Raw genomic sequence first — 16,709 nt, 5'->3', positions numbered from 1 at the left:
ATAGTGCCAGATAGGCTTTAAACTTGCAGATTGGGCCTTATACTCAAGCAGAAAGTGGATAATTACTCCTATTATATTCCACTATTATACCAGTGGGTATGCCTTGCTAAGTTGGTCATTGTTGAAGTTGATTCAAAGCTAGAAAGACTTATTTCTTTTCTCCCTTGGTAGTATGCTTGCACACTCCAACATTATGAATAAGAGACAGTAAGAATGAAACTTCCAGATGAATCCACCTTGATTTTTCTATGATCTATAACTCAATTTTGTGGCATCTTCAACAATAGGGTTTTATAAAAGGTAGTCATGACCATAGGTCGGAATAGATAGCTCAGTGACTAAAGGTATTTGTGGCAAAGCATGAAGGCCCACGGGAAGTAAAGAATTGACTCTTAAAAGTTGCACTTTGCCCTCCAAACACATATGCACTGTAATATGAATATGAGCACATATAAATTAACTCATAACTAACTAATTAATTAGAATTAGAAAACAGCAGTTTGAGAGTATATGTTTTACACATAAGCCTATGAAATAGTTTGAGTTAATTTTTTTACCTTTACTTTCTTGCTTTTTTTTGTCATTAACATCAAATTAGTTGGACATTTTGTACAGATATCTCAGTTTATATTTATCAAACACTAAAATAATATAAATGAAAATTATAATTATTATCAGGTATTTTGTTTTAATGTTAACATTCATGTGCTTATATTTTTATATCAAATATTGTAATATTCTATTAATTACATTAACTGTCGGCCTAACATCTGTCACAAATTTATTAGAATTGGAACCCCACTCCCTCTATCTGGAAGACATGAAGGAAGGCCATGTTTCCTAAAGTAAATAGTGATCAGCTATAAGAAATTTCCATACTCCTAGCAGGCAGGTAGATATCTAAGTTAAAACCCTAAGTTAACCTAGCTGAATATATGAAAGAGTATGAAAGAAAAGATTGTTCCTTAAACCAGCTGCCAAAGATGTGCTGGCATGCACCAGCAAACACTGGAACATTCCTGAGATTGCATTTTAAAGCTGTAGGATCAAGAGAACTGGAACAAAATACAGAAAAATCAAAATGTTATTGACTTGTTATGCCAGGATTTTTATGTAGGGTTTTAACACCTTAGCAATAAGAACCTCATAAAGTGAGGCACACTTAGTGACAAGAAGTCTGGGAGTCAGTGATCCCTCTGAATTAAAGAGAAAAACTTGTGTTTCTTTGTAAGATTACAGGGAAGAAAGCTGAAAGTTGAAAGGTGAGGGGGATAGGATGCTGAAATTGATATATTTTATATCACTACAAATACCCCCAAGTAGGTAACCTACATGTGTGTGTGGACAGTACTGGGAAGAGGGGCATCAGGGCTGCCAAGCGTTTGGTGGCTCAACTCTTCGGGCCAGAGCTGATGGTCAGAAAGATGGTGTCAGCCAGGAAACATTAAAATTCACTGGGTATCGGGGCTGGTGAGATGGCTCAGTGGGTAAGACTGCTCTTCCGAAGGTCCAGAGTTCAAATTCCAGCAACCACATGGTGGCTCACAACCATCTGTAACAATATCTGACTCCCTCTTCTGGAATGTCTGAAGACAGCTACAGTGTACTTACATATAATAAATAAATAAATCTTTTTTAAAAATTCACTGGGTATATTGTATAATTATGAAAACATAATTTATACATTAAATGTCTTCTAGAAAACTAAAAAATATCATTGGGTAATGCATTATTAAAATAATTGAGGGCATGTGATGGCATTTAACTTCCAGAAAGCAGGAAGATACATCATTACAATGACTGTCAAGGTCAAAAGAGCAGCCAGGAAGTCTTGGCCCATAGGGTGCTACGGAGACAGTTTATAACATATGGCATCAATAGTAGGGGAAAACAGACAAAAAGCCAACAAGGCTGTAGCTTCATATTTATGATTTTTAAGTGGTGATAATGAAGCAAGAAACTCCAGGATATCACTTCAACAGTATTCATGATCATCTCTCTTTTCCTTGATTCTGAACACGACATTTAAGGGAAACCATCCTTAAGAGAATGAGTCTGATAGTTGACAGTATAAATATACCAATACTCCTATGAAATAACTTGCTAAACAAAGCAGAATATCAAGAAACACGAAGTAGAGTGGGGCATAAGATCTTAGGTGACACTGGCATTCAGAGACTGTATTATCAAACTCCCTTATTTGGAGGGAGTATGGGGATATCAGGTGATTAGCTAAAATCCGACTCTATATTCATGAGGTTACAGATTGATCTCATGGCCATATCACAAGTCTTGAACCTAATATAGTTGAAAATTGTATATTTTGGAGCTAGAAAAAAATTCTCAAATCTACTATGTTACTGAAGCCATAAAAACAATGACAATAAAACTTGACACCAGTTAAAATACTTGAAACCAAGGTAATAATTGTGTCCCATAAGACAGTTGGTGCTGCATGTAAAGACCAGAGGGCCTTTACATTCACTAGTCTGGCCCTTGGGAAACTTGATCAGTTACAGTGCTTGATTGTAAATTATCATAAGTTCAACTGAGCAATTTTTCAACCACAGCTATCAGTGTTGAGAATGATACATTGACTTAAATTAAGTTAAATATGTGGGGTGAGGCCACAGTAGTGTCGATGTGTCCTCTTTTACTTAATTAGAAGGGGTCAGAAGTAATTTTCACTCATGTAGAAAGGACAAGTGTTCTTTAAATGTTTGTTCAGACTAAGATCCTATCTGATAATAGTCTACAGATGTCTGTGTCGTACGGCTGAAGTTTCACAAGAATGCCATACCTGTCCTGTTGATTCCAACTTGCTGATAACGCAGGCTCCCGAGAAGTGGCTTCTATGCTATAGGAAATGCATTTAAGATGACAAAAAAAAAAGGTGAAACTATAAAAAGTCATATGGCTATTGGTGTAATAGTAATCCATCACACAGAGCATCATGCAGTGTGTCAATTAGATTATATAGGACAAAGACCCTCAAAGTCATTTTAAAATGATGCAGTTTTAGTATCTAGTCCTGTGTGTGAAAGTAAGGAAACTTTGATAATGGTATATTTAAAAACTCGAATATTTTTAAAATGTAATTTTAGATGCCATGTCACTAGAACACTATTTTCATGATATTAAAATGGTGGTTTAATAAGAAAACAGAAGGAAAACATAAAGTTGGGTGGATAAGGTGGTGAGGAAAGATCTGGGAGGACTTTGGAGAAGGAAAAAATATGATCAAAACACACTGCATATAATTTACATAAAATTAATAGCAGCATTCTTTTCAAAGTATTTGTGCTATTGGTTCAAGCAAGATGAATGTCTTCACTCCTTCCTGATGTTCTCACCTGACCAATCAAATCATTTTATATTCATCTGATAACAGTAAATAAATCAAATATGACTGGGAGCATAGCCATGTGCCAGTAAATCCGGCTTGAAACTTCCTTTTTAGAGACATAATTGCTTCCTGTCCTTCCTTACACAGTATGTTTCAGCAAACTGATGCAGATATATAGTAGCATCTCTCAAACAAGCGGAAACAAAAAACATTTTTAACGTTGATGTATTAATCTAACTTAATGGAGATTTTTCTAGCTATTTTGACCCACAGCATATGCCTTGTTATTGAGTAAGTGTCTAAGCGTGCTGTAAAGGAGCTGCAACTCATTTCCCTCTGTTTTGATGTAACTTATGAAGTTGAGATCCATCGCCTGCCAGCGCTGGTAGCCCCCGGTTCCTTCTGTCTACATATGACATAGACTTGCTGATTTATGGAAGTCAAAGACAGCATTCAAGATACATCCGGATTGACGGTTTTGACACAGTGGCTTTCAGTTCCTTCAATAGAGATTTCGGTCTGTTAGGACTGAACTGTATCCTTTGCCACCCCTGGATCTAAGTCTTTGTGAGCACACACTGCCCACTTTATTTTTTGCCTTTTTATAACAGCTGTAGAACCGTTGACCCGGCAAGATGAAGCCTACACTCTAGTTACAGCGTGGCACAGTCTGTTTTCATCTTGTAAATAAAGCTTTTGTTCTGCATTTTAGTAAGAAACCATGAATAAATTTATTTTAAGTTATTTTTCTGGTTTGAAACCTGACATAAGATATTGCCATTTGAGAAAAGAAAATTTGTGGAGGGGAGAGTGGTGCAGATTTGTGTTTATTTCAATGGGGTGGGGATGGAAGAATCTAGAATAGTTACATAATTATACAGGTTTGAGAAAGTGAATGAAGGAGTTTCCAATCTGAGCAAAATCTTCTTAAGTGTGAAGTTTTGATTATTATCACTGCAGTGTATAAAGGGACACCATCAACTGTAGAAACCAAAGTAAGTTCAAGACCACCCAGCCCCTTCCCTCTCTGAAGGAACTTACCATCAAGGCTACCCAGTCCCTTCCTTTCTGAAGGGATTTTCCAAATTAGCTCAAAAATGACTAAGTCTACAGCTGCCAAAACAAAATTAGCAGCTGGGCGTGGTGGCACACGCCTTTAATCCCAGCACTCGGGAGGCAGAGGCAGGTGAATTTCTGAGTTCGAGGCCAGCCTGGTCTACAAAGTGAGTTCCAGGACAGCCAGGGCTATACAGAGAAACCCTGTCTCGAAAAACCAAAAGAAACAAAAACAAATCAAAACAAAACAAAACAAAACAAAAAGACAAAAACAAACCAAAACCAAAATTAGCTGTTCTCAGAAAAATAACCATAACAAAATAGCAGTTCCTGGAAAAATTCCCCTGTCCTGCTTCGCACTAAATCTGGAGAAAGACCACAAACCACGCTGACCTTGCTAGAATTCCCCGTGACGTTAATGGCTGTGACATTAACAGCTGACCCATAAGTTCGAAATGTGCTGTTGCTTTGCTGCCCAATCATAATAACCCACCACAAAGAGGGTATAAAAGAGCTGTGGTTTTTTTTTTTTTTTTGAAATTCGGGGTTGACTCTTCCTGCGAGGTTGAGCGACCCCACGCACTTCGGAACAATAAACCTCTTACCATTGCAGCGATCTATCGTCAAATTGTGATTTTGGGGGGGGGGGTGTCACGCACTCAATACTAAGGTCTTAGGGTCTTACACCACAAAGGTAATCATATGAAGTTATATTAACCAATGAACATATATCCCCTTGAGGAAGGCATAAACAATTAGCACTAAGGTCACCCTCTGGTTAATAGCCTGTTTGGATCACGAGAGTGAGGGTTTATAAAAAAGGATTCATTACTCAACCAATCTTAAACAAGAAAACACCAGTATTTCTGTCCTGAAGTATAAAAGTAACCTTTATTCGCCTGAGGTAATTGTCATTCTCAAAGCTTACTGCTGAATAATCTCACCTTTCTAGCTCTTTCTGAACTCTGATTGGATGTATCAACTCAGCTGTTTGGGCTCAAATTTCTCTCCACACTGACTGATTCAAACTAGATTCTTTCAGCTTCTGACTAAGTTTCTGCTTGGCCTCAAGTTAATTCTAGCTATCTGTTCCAATCTCCCGGCACCTTCTCCTTCTCTACCTCATTGTCTCTTGACCTGTGTCTAGCTTGTTCTTTCTGCAATCCATCTGAAAAACTGTGCCTGTGAAAGCAGCCTCTGGGATCTGTGCACTCAAATTGTCAGCAACTGAACTGCCGTGAACGCAACTCAACTGCACCTCTTCTCAACTCACTGCCGACTCCTGTCCTACTCAGAGGTGGGTGACTCGCTCTGTAGAATCTTTCTCTGATTTGTCACTTTGTCTGCCCCTTAATTGGGTATCAGTCTCAAGCATGCTGGCTTCCTTCTACAAACTAACTAGCTTTAACTTTCATTGTTTAGGGTTAAGGTGTATACTAAGGGTGTGCCGATATTCTAGTCGGAGAGATTAAAGGTGTGTCATTCCAGCCAGATCACACAGACCTACAAGTATCATGGATGTGATCCCTTGCCAAAACAGCCATATTGCTGGGTGAATACTCTACAATTAACTAGCGCCTTTCCAGCCTCAGATAATGTCCCGTTTGTACATTAATTGAGCCCTAATAAAAAGCTCTTGACAGTTCCAGTATAAACTCGAAGGCTCTGAGTTATTTGCATGGAGCTCCCCTTTTCTTTTCTTTTCTTTTTTTTTTTTTTTTAAATATTTATTTATCATTATATCTAAGTACACTGTAGCTGTCTTCAAACACACCAGAAGAGGGCATCCGATCTCTTTAGAGATGGTTGTGAGCCACCATGTGGTTGCTGGGATTTGAACTCAGGACCTTCAGAAGAGCAGTCAGTGCTCTTAACCTCTGAGCCATCTCTCCAGCCCGGAGCTCCCCTTTTCAATTAAATGATGTTCTTTACTATCAGAGAACTGTTCATGAAAAGACTGACTTAGCCAGAGTCAGACTGACTCCATGACAGACTGCAAACTGACAGTTTGGGAGACTAGGCCTAAGTTTCTGTTTCCCAGAAACGAGAACCTGCATCCAAGAATCTGTGGTCAGCCAACCAGATCTGTGGGCAGCCAATCCAAGGACACTTTGTCATCTGGCCTGGAGTAAGAATAGGTAGCTAAAATGAGTAAGCCACCCCCTGGGAAGTCTCCAGAGCCTAACCAATTGTAGAATCCATCAGACCCTTAGGGATAGAGCTAACCAATCAAAGTAAAAGGGTACATACTATAAGCTAGGTGTCACCATTCAGTAATGGGGAGACCTCCGCTTGAAGGAAATTCAGCTTAATGAATGTTCTTTGCTTTTGCATACTACTTGAGTTAGGGGTCTTACTCTTTGGCAATTATTGGACCCTAACATTAGAAGCTCAATTTCACATTTTACAACCTGATAAAAGAGAAAACAGCTCAGCTTTCAGGTCAGTGCTGCTGGGATCTTGAAAGAGTCTGATTCCTAGGGACTCAGGCATAGGGTCTAGGGTTCTCTATGGACTAAGAGCTCAGGAGGATTGAAAAACTCTGGTGACTTATATGAAATGGTAATCACATGCAATATACTTGAAATTGAATACACTTTAACATGTTCAAAGTGTTTTTATTTTAGAATATAATCTCTGTGATAATTAAGGGATATGCAGGTTTTGTTTAATTTGTTTTTTTTTTTTACTTTATTTTATGCTATCAACTAAAGTTTACCTATCCTGTAATACAATTTAATTTGATATAGTTTGATAAATTAATATATCTTTTAACCATCCCTTTGCAAAGTACTTTCCCATGTTACAAAATAATCCTTCCTTTGGTAGTGAAGTCACTAGAGTTTTATAATTTTTTCCTAACGAATTCTAGACACTCCCTAATTCTTTTCTTGCCAGTATTCTGCAGCTGTCAGCTAAACAGTCAGTGGTTCTTTGGAATGTGCCTCTTCCATTGCCTGGATGTTTCTTACTGCTAAAAGCCTCTTTCATATTGTAAAATCTGTTCTACCTGATTAAACAACTGATTAAGAGTAGATGGATGGGGGGGGGGCGGGAATCACAAGTGATTAGTTTCCATCACTCAAAGACACATCCAGGTCAGTCTAAGGATACTTGTGAGACTTGCACTTGACTTCAGCATGCCTATTCACTCTTGCTCAAATGGCAGTTTCCTTTACCATGATTATATTTCCTTCCAATGATGGAGCCCCAGGACAGAAATGATTCAAGATCATTGTTTTTAACTGAAATCTTTTTCTAAATTCTTGTTTAGATTCCTGAATTGTTGAGAGGAATGAGTCAGCAAGGCTGGCTCCATGACAGGCTGCAAAATGGCAGTTTGGGAGACTAGGCCTAAGTTTCTGTTTCCCAGAAACTAGAAAAATCCAAAACTGAGGACCTGGGTCAGACCCATGTAGATGTTGTGCTTGCTGCTTCAGCATTGTTAATTGCTTCATAGGACTTGTTTTCCTGATGTCTTCTATCCTCTCTGACTCTCGGTTTTCCAACCTCCTCTTCCCTGGGGTTTCCTGAGCTCCGAGGGGAAGGATTTGATGGAGGCATCCCATTTATACTCTCTTTATTGTCTGGTTGTGGGTCTCTGAATCATTTCCCATGAGCATTCATACCTGGGTAAGAAATAAAATGTTATTCTCGCACCTTGTCACTAATTAAAGCTATAATAAAATAATCTATAAGTTAAATTAGTAGTTTGTGCTAAAACACTAATTGGAATATATATAGCAGAGACAGTTGTATGGCAAAAAAAAAATTGTTCAAAATATTCAAAATCTTCTTCCTCTCATCCTTAACAAGAAAGGCATAATAATCCTGCTCTGAAGAACGTTGTCAAACACTCACTGCCTATGACAAGGATGGAATTGTCAGTAGGTTTTATGCATAGCCCAAATCCTGGTAAGGTAAGCACCACAGAGTTAAGATGATACAATCACAGAATTTATAATATGGATTAATGGATATCTTAGGCTCCACTGATTTGCATTTGGGGGCACTAAGCAAGAAGCTAAAGTATAAACTGGCCTCCAGTTTGAGTTCCCTTACTGTTTGACAATGAAGAGACCATCATTCTGAAATATACATGCCCTAAGCAGAGACTGTGACTGGTAGTACAACTGGGCGTGAGCAAAAGGCAGTGATGTCACCAAGTTCAAAGCAATATGGCTTGTCACAACCAGAGCTTATGAAAAAAGACACAACTAACGAGGGTGAAAAAGATAAACATACCAGGAAGTGCAAGAAGTTTCTAGAAACAAATATGGAATGGACGATGCAATGAGTCTGTATGAATGGGACCAGTGACCTGCAAATTCAGACACAGCTACTAATAGCATATGAAAGTATTTGCAAGTACCAGTTTTAAATGCAGTGATGGTGATTCCAGGTATTTTTAATTCTTAACCGTAATAGGCAGATAGTCACAAACAATGGCAAAATAAATTACTTTTCTTATCTCTGTGATCAAATATCTGAAAAGAAACAATTGATTCAGGAGGAATTTCTTCCAGGATGATTTGAGAGTATAGTTTATGATGTGAGAGGATGGCAGCAAGAGCAGCTTGTTGCTATGGCAGCAGAACAGTGAGGTCACTGCTCACATTTTTATGGTATCATTAACAAAAGAGACTCTGGCTTGAAAGGAGGCAGGCTATCAGCTTCCAAACCCCACGTCCCTGGTGACCCATTTCCTCCAGATAAGCCTCACCTGCAGAAAACTCCAAACTGTGCCACTAGAGAAAGGCCACCAGTTGTTCACATGTATGAGTCTGCTGTGAATATAACACAATCAAACCAAATAATAAAATGTATTTGTTTACATTTCTAGGATAATTGTCCTTGGAAAATTGTAGTCCTGAATATGGATAAATAGCCATTGGGTCTGATCTCGTTCTTGTCTCACTGCGAAGGAAATGGAGATGATAAATTATTACCAATAGTTGTCCCTGGAGGATGTTCCCAGGCTGTCTGAGCAAAAGCAAAACAAAAATGAGAAAAGTATGTTTACAGGAATAAGTGAAACAAAAGCAATATGTTGGTGAGAAAGCTGAACAACGACAAGAGAAGACATGCAAGCATGGAATAAGGAAAGCCCTATGAGGCCTCAACCTTCCACCAAGAACTACGAGCAACCAAGGAATGCTGAAAGTGGGATAAATGGTCTTCCTCTGTGAACAAAACACCAATAAAAAAATGGTCAGCCCTGAAGGAGGCTGTGTGTGTGTGTGTGTGTGTGTGTGTGTGTGTGTGTGTGTGTGTGTATACACATATGTATGTATATACATATGATTATATATATCAACAATTAACGAAAACAGAGAGCAAGGGTTTGACAAAGAGCAAATCGCTTAATAGGAGAACTTGGAAAGAGAAGAAAAAGGAAGAAGGAAATTATGTAGTTATATTATAATCTCAAAAATAAAAGAAATAATTAAAATGATTATGTTATATTAAAATTTTATATCTTAAATCATGCCCATTTGTTTCTTCTATCTAACTAGCGATGACGAAACTCACCTCCTAGCATTTGAAGTGAGAAATGATCTGCTGAAGGCAGACACCCTCAGGTTTGCTCACGCGCTCATGGAACAGAGAGTTTGGACATTTTTTAACCCTTGATGGTCCTGGCTCCCGATTATGGAGCTTCAAAGAGCACTTTACAACCTTAGGGAACGAATGGTCAGAATGTTCTTCTTCAGAAGGTGACGATCAGCAGAGAAAGTGCTATTGTTTTATCATCACATTTAGTTATTTTTAAAAAATGAGAACGTTTAAAACATCACAGCGAAATGATTGATTTCAGCCTTCAAATTTTAAAACCGATTTTTTTCCTGCCTGATATAAAGGACTAAGTAAGAAAAGAAGAAGAAGATAAAGATGAAGAAGAAAAAGGAGGAGGAGGAGAAAGAGAGAAAGAGAAGAAGGAGGTGATGATGAAGATTTGGGAAAAAGAGAGTTTCCCTTTTTTAAGTCAAGAACTCATAAATCTCACCATCTACCTATGACATGTTATGCTCTTCAAAGGCTTTATTTTTCAGTTCCAGAGTAACGCTCGCTGTAGTGACACCATGTGAAAGCACTCTGATGGGTCCATATATATAAGCAGCTCACATAATGTTCTACTGCTGACAGGGAATGGAGCTTTGGTTCTGAATGTACCCAGCTTCGGGTGCCATGCCGTTTGCGTGGCCCCATTTCAGACAACTGCTTTTTTATTTGTTTTGTTCTGTGGGGGTCTGTTGAAAGGAAGCTTGCATCAATGTTCAAAGTAGTGTATTTCTCTAAATGATTGTGAAGTGTCCAAAAGTAGATCAATGGAAAGGTGACCTTGTCCTTTTTTTTCAGAGTTAAGACTGAAAAATAGCACATCTACTTTACAGCGTAAAGTGGTTATACTTTCATCTTAGTAAGCTGTGATAATACTACACATTAATATCATTATCATATGTTTCTTGAAGGTTCAGAAAAATGTGTACCTCGTTTATTTTAATTTACTTTTCTCTCATATATTACATACTGAGTTCAGTTTCCCCTCCCTCCAACTCCTCTAAGCCTCCCCCCACCCCACCAACCTCTTCTCTTCTCAAGATCCACTCCTCCTCTCCCTTCAGGAAAAAAAACAAGCCTCCCAGGGATATCAATCCACCTTGGAATAACAAGTTAACAATAAGACAAGGCACATACTATCACATCAAGGCTGGATAAGACAGCCCAGTTAGAGGAAAAGGGTCCCAAGAGCAGGCAAAAGAGTCAGATATAACCCGACTCCCACTGTTTGAAGTTCCACGAGAACACCAAGTTCCACAATCATAACAGGCAGAAGACCTAGCTCATATCCATGGAGGCTCCCTTGTTGGTTTCGTTTCTGTGAGCCCCTATGAGCCATGGTTAGTTGAATTTGTGAGTCAATTTCTTATGGTATCTCTGACCCCTTAGGCTACTATCACTCTTCCTCTCCCTCTTCTGTGGTTCTTCCCTGGAGTCCACCTAATGTTTGGTTGTGGGTCTCTACATTTGCTTCAGTAAGTTGCTGGATGAAGCCTCTCTAATGATGATTAGGCTAGACTCCCAGTGTATGAACAGAGTAGGGGTCCTTATGTGCTGGCAAAATCTTTCCAAGTAACATTCTTTTTGCTACTTGATTCACTTTGCACAGAATGGATACTTTTCATTTCCACGGATAGAGGAAGAATCACGTTAACCTTCAAGTTGTATGCACTAATAAGTCGTGCAGTCAATATTATCATTCATGTTGTAAGGTGAAGAATGAAAATCTTGGGGCACCAAATAAACAGTATCCAGGTCAGACAACGACATGCCTAACTGAATCCCACGGTCCTAAAATTGGAAGAAAACAAGGAGTAATGCAAAGAAGACACACTTTAAGCAAGAACAGAAATGCTGCTATGAGACTCTAGAGCAGACCTGCCCATTCCCTGCTTCTGTTTGTAGTTTACTTACTCCCCGGAGTTTATCTAATCTCATTTTCCCTTCCTGACATTCTTTACTTATAGGTACAATACTAACAGATGGAAGGAAAATTCTGGCCTACAGTGAATTTAAATTTGGAAGTACTAACCTAGAATATGGAGAAGGTCCTCAAATCCTCAAATTTACAGTTTTTTTTTTTTTAAATCTTGGAGATGAATCATTAGACATTCTCAGTTTTATTATCATAATTTGATTCACTTAACTGTTTTTTTTTTTCTGGTACCTTGACCATATCATCAGCTGCATTAAATAAATTTTGCTAGGTGAGCAAATGAAGGATGCTTAAGTGCTTTTTCTGTAAGGCTCCCAATACTCATTCAGTGGTACTTACTTCCAGATGCCCCCAAGTAAGACACCTAGATGCAGATAGATGCAAAAGCAAAAAATATTATTTTCTGGCACGTCGGGGACGACCTTCAAGGGAAGTAACTAGAAGGTGACCCCGAATGGCTATTACAAGCAGTTTTGATACTTTTTAGGGGCACAGGTTACATCAGCAAGGTTACAGTTCAAACTTATTGACCTTTAAATCTATTGGCTAGCAAGCATGACATGCATTTGCAACTTTCCAGAGGATCAGGTGACTATCAGTCAGTACATTCTGAGAATTTTTTATTCAAGAATGTTCCTCTGGGTGGAGAATGGAACTTTGCCTAGGCTTGACCCCAGGGAGGAGGGGGAAGCTGTAAGGAGAGTGTGGAACTGGAAAACCCCTTAGGGCTCCTCATTTCTCATCTCTACCAAACAAACATTTCAACTCTCTGCATGAAATAGTGTTTCCTGAATAAGCGATGAATTCCGTTTTCAAAAGATTGCAAGACATTGGACATGTGGCTGATTGTAAAGCTGACTTATTGTTTGTATGCTGAATTTATTCTGTGATTTTAAAGAAACTGCTAGAGATGTATAGTCCACAGTCACTGACCAAGTTTCCATGTGCAACTACATCTGAAGCTTCTGGCAGCCATATACCAGATAGGTATGTCTGGCAGGGCAGACAGTCCTGGCATCAATCATGAGGCCCTGGTGTCTTCTCACCTTACATCATCAAATTCCAATTTGTCATTGTGTAGGCTTCAAGTTGCATTTATCAAAATTCTATTTAAAATGCCTGCCATTGCTTCTATAATGCTATGTGGCATCTCTTAAAAATAATCATTCGAAACATCACTTATATATAAAAATTATCATCATAGTGAATTTTGGATTTAGTCTTCTGGGAGTCAATTATAGAGTATGAGCAGTGTGCTGTGCATTTTTGACACTCCATAAGTTTGACATGATACCTTGTAAGTGGTCTGAACTTCTCTCTAAAAGGCATATGTGAATGAGGAGGGACGTTGATTGTACGGGCAATCTGTTCAATAGCAAAGTGCTGTGATCATCCAGCTGAAGATTATACCCATGCTTTGAAAGTGCATTGCTGAAGATTATACCCATGCTTTGAAATACATTGTGATTTATAACAAAAATCCCCAAGTGTAAGTTTACTGGACTAGCAACTCAATTTACAAAACCCTTGTTTAAACTTGAATCTATAAGTACCATGAAATTTCTTAGTATATGTATGTGCTAAACAATATTTCGGATATTCTTAAACTAAAATACTATTTTATCCACACATAGTGACTCACACCTATAACACCAGCAGATTTGAGCACGGAGATAAGTTAAGTTGAACGTCTGCCTAGGTCACAAAGAAAGACATTGCTTTGAAAAGTTGCTTACATATATAAAATCCTGGTTGGACTGTCAGTTTTATATTTCATCTGGCAATCCTATATAAGTGGGATAGCCTAGCTATACATCAGAAGATATTCTGTGGCAGGCCATGGTAGGGTCTGTGACTTAGACATGGTCTAGTGCCTTTGTAGACTCACTCATAATCCTATTTTTGTTCTTCCTTTCAATCACAATCCTCTACCAGGTAATATAAGATAAGGCATACTTACTAGCACTTTGGATGATAGGCTCAATCACTTTGTTCCTGGCAGACATCAAAGAAGTGATCAGACAAGGCAGTAGTCCATCTGAGAACATAGGGTCCATGAGATGTCGAGCTCTTAGTTTTCCTAGGAGGCAGGTCTGCCGACTTCTGTTCCACTGCAGATTCAGATGCTAGTCACCTCAACTGTTACCTAAGAACAATTTTACCTCATCTTACTAGGTAGCTTAAACAACTTACTGGGGGAGGTTTTCCATCCATCACTATGGCATAGCTTTGCTGACCTTGAACCCAAAACAGGTCCCAAAATGGCTCTGAAACATTGATTTATCAAAGGATGGACTGCTGGCCCACAGTCATCACTGCCAACACCTCTACCTTACTTCCTTCCCATACACAGGAATCTAGGACATTATCTGAAGACTTCAGTATTTGCTGTAATTCCTATATCAACCTAAAATTCAGTTCTATTTCATCTCATTTGTGACCTAAAGAGACCAACAGCTGCTCAGAGATTCAATGAATGATACAGTAGGCACCCTGACAAGGGTCCAGAGAATAGGAGGTCTACCTATGCACTAGGCAACATGCCTACACTCTAGCAAGCATTTTTTCGCTAATTTCACTGACTTAGGTTCTGTAGGCAGTCCAATATGCCCAGTCCCTTCAAAATACCTATGCTTTCTTAAGTCCCTATAAACAGACACCAAACAGACTCTATTATGGACCTAGGAGTAGAATGTGACCCAACTTGATTCCTACACAACTAAGATCACAGAGCTAGTCCAGTCTGTGATGAAGAAGAAGAGGAGAAGGAGGAAGAGGAGGGAGAGGAGGAGGAGGAGGAGGAGGAGGAGGAGGAGGAGGAGGCAGCTACCAATGGAAACCATGCAGTCTGGGGCAGTGACCACAAGATAAGGAATGTGTAAAGCTCATCTGACAAATAATTCAAAAGAATGATTCTTAAACTGCTTAATGATTCTTTAAAATACAAGAGTAAAAAAGATATGTAACAATGAGAAATACAAAAGAGCTGATGAAGTAAAAAGTTTAAGAAATTACAAAACAAAAAGATGCAAAAGAAATCCTAGAGCTGAAGAATATGATGATATAAGTTCAAAATATAACACAGTGCCTCAAGAACAGTCTAGACAATGTGGAAAAGGAACTAGCAAGTTTTAAGACGTGTTATTTGAAATTGGCCAGTGAGAGGAAGAAAGGACAAAACTGAATGGAAGAAGGTAAAGCAAAGGAGACCCATAAGATATCACAGTTTGAATAAGTACATGAGTTTTGTATTGAAAAGAAAATGAGAAAAGAATAGAAACTTTAAAGAAACAATGTTTAAAACCATTTATCCATCTTAGAAAAGTCATCTCTGTTAGTAAATTCATCAAATTGAAGCAATGAATACTTTAGTTATAAAAAGAATATTTAAGACTCGTTTTAGCCTATTCAATACTGTACCTACCAATGCTATTCTTCAGAAAGGAAAAACAAATAGAAATTATTATTGTAAATTATTTCTTGCAAGGGACAGAAAATTCTTCAGATTAAGACAAAAATGTGGTAAGGAACATGAAAACATATTAAAGTATAAAACTGGCTAGTAATGGTAAATATATAGTCAAATTATCAATGCTTTGTTTGGTTTAGTATTGAATACTTACTGGATGATTAATTGATTGATTATTTAACTTAGCATTTTGAGACACAATTTTCATCTTTCTTGGCCTTCAAGGTTTCTACTGAGAAACCCACTTTAGGTCTTTAATAGTAACTGGTGACATGTAAACATCTAATATCAAGTAACAAAGATATTACTGTATATAATAATTTTAATAAATAAAACAAATGATGAAACTGTAATAGAAACGTACAATACCAGAATGAAGGAAAATGTGGTCCAGAGAAGTGGCTCAGCGGTTTAGAAGGTTTAGTATTCTTGCAGAGAACCCAGATTCAGTTCCCAGAGCCAACAAGAGTAGCAAGTAAAACAGAACACTGATGACCTATGTTCACCACTAAATAGATCACTTAGATACAAACAAAGAGACACAAAATATTCTATCCACCAGCAATAGAAAATGCACTCTTCTCAGGTGCAGTTAGAACACTCTCCAGATTGGATCATAAGACATAACAAATTTAAAACTGAAATCACATTGCATATTTTCTCTATCCATATTGCTATGAATTCCTGATGTTTGACAATTTATGCTTTTAAGTTTTCCTTCTGATTCAAAAGTTCCTTAGTCATTGTATTAGAGTCATTGTACTAAATTCTCTTAGCTTTTCTTCTCCTAGACTTTCTTGATTCTTTCTTTCTTTCTTTCTTTTTTGATTTTTAACAATAGTTTTATTTGTTTTTTTCTTGATTACTGAAAGTTCTTTACTTCCTTTACTGGTTATATATATTTTTTGATTGACTATTTTTTATTAGATATTTTCTTTATTTACATTTCAAATGCTATCCCAAAAGTTCCCTGTACCCTCCCCCCCTCCTCCCACCATCTTAATGGAATGTAGAATTTCTAGTTAATTGTTCTTTCTCAGGACTGTGAATCATAGTACTTCCTCTGGACACTATGGCCTGTGATGACAGATCTGTCATCATTCCAGTTCCACTTATTTTCTTTTTGTTGGCGAGCTCCTAACTTCTTCTGAATACCTCTCAAGATTATCTTTGCCATTAAACAGAAGTTTATGGATTTCTTTTGAATAATTCAGTTTTGCTTCATTGAAATTTTTCTATCTATAAGCTTATGTGGTTTTTCTTCAAATGTAATGTGTATTCTTTTTTTTTTTTTTTTTTTTTCGAGACAGGGTTTCTCCGTGTAGCCCTGGCTGTCCTGG

This window comes from Mus pahari, chromosome 18 (assembly GCF_900095145.1).
Source record: "Mus pahari chromosome 18, PAHARI_EIJ_v1.1, whole genome shotgun sequence".
In the NCBI taxonomy this organism is placed as follows: Eukaryota; Metazoa; Chordata; class Mammalia; order Rodentia; family Muridae; genus Mus; species Mus pahari.
This window is presented reverse-complemented; position numbering follows the sequence as displayed.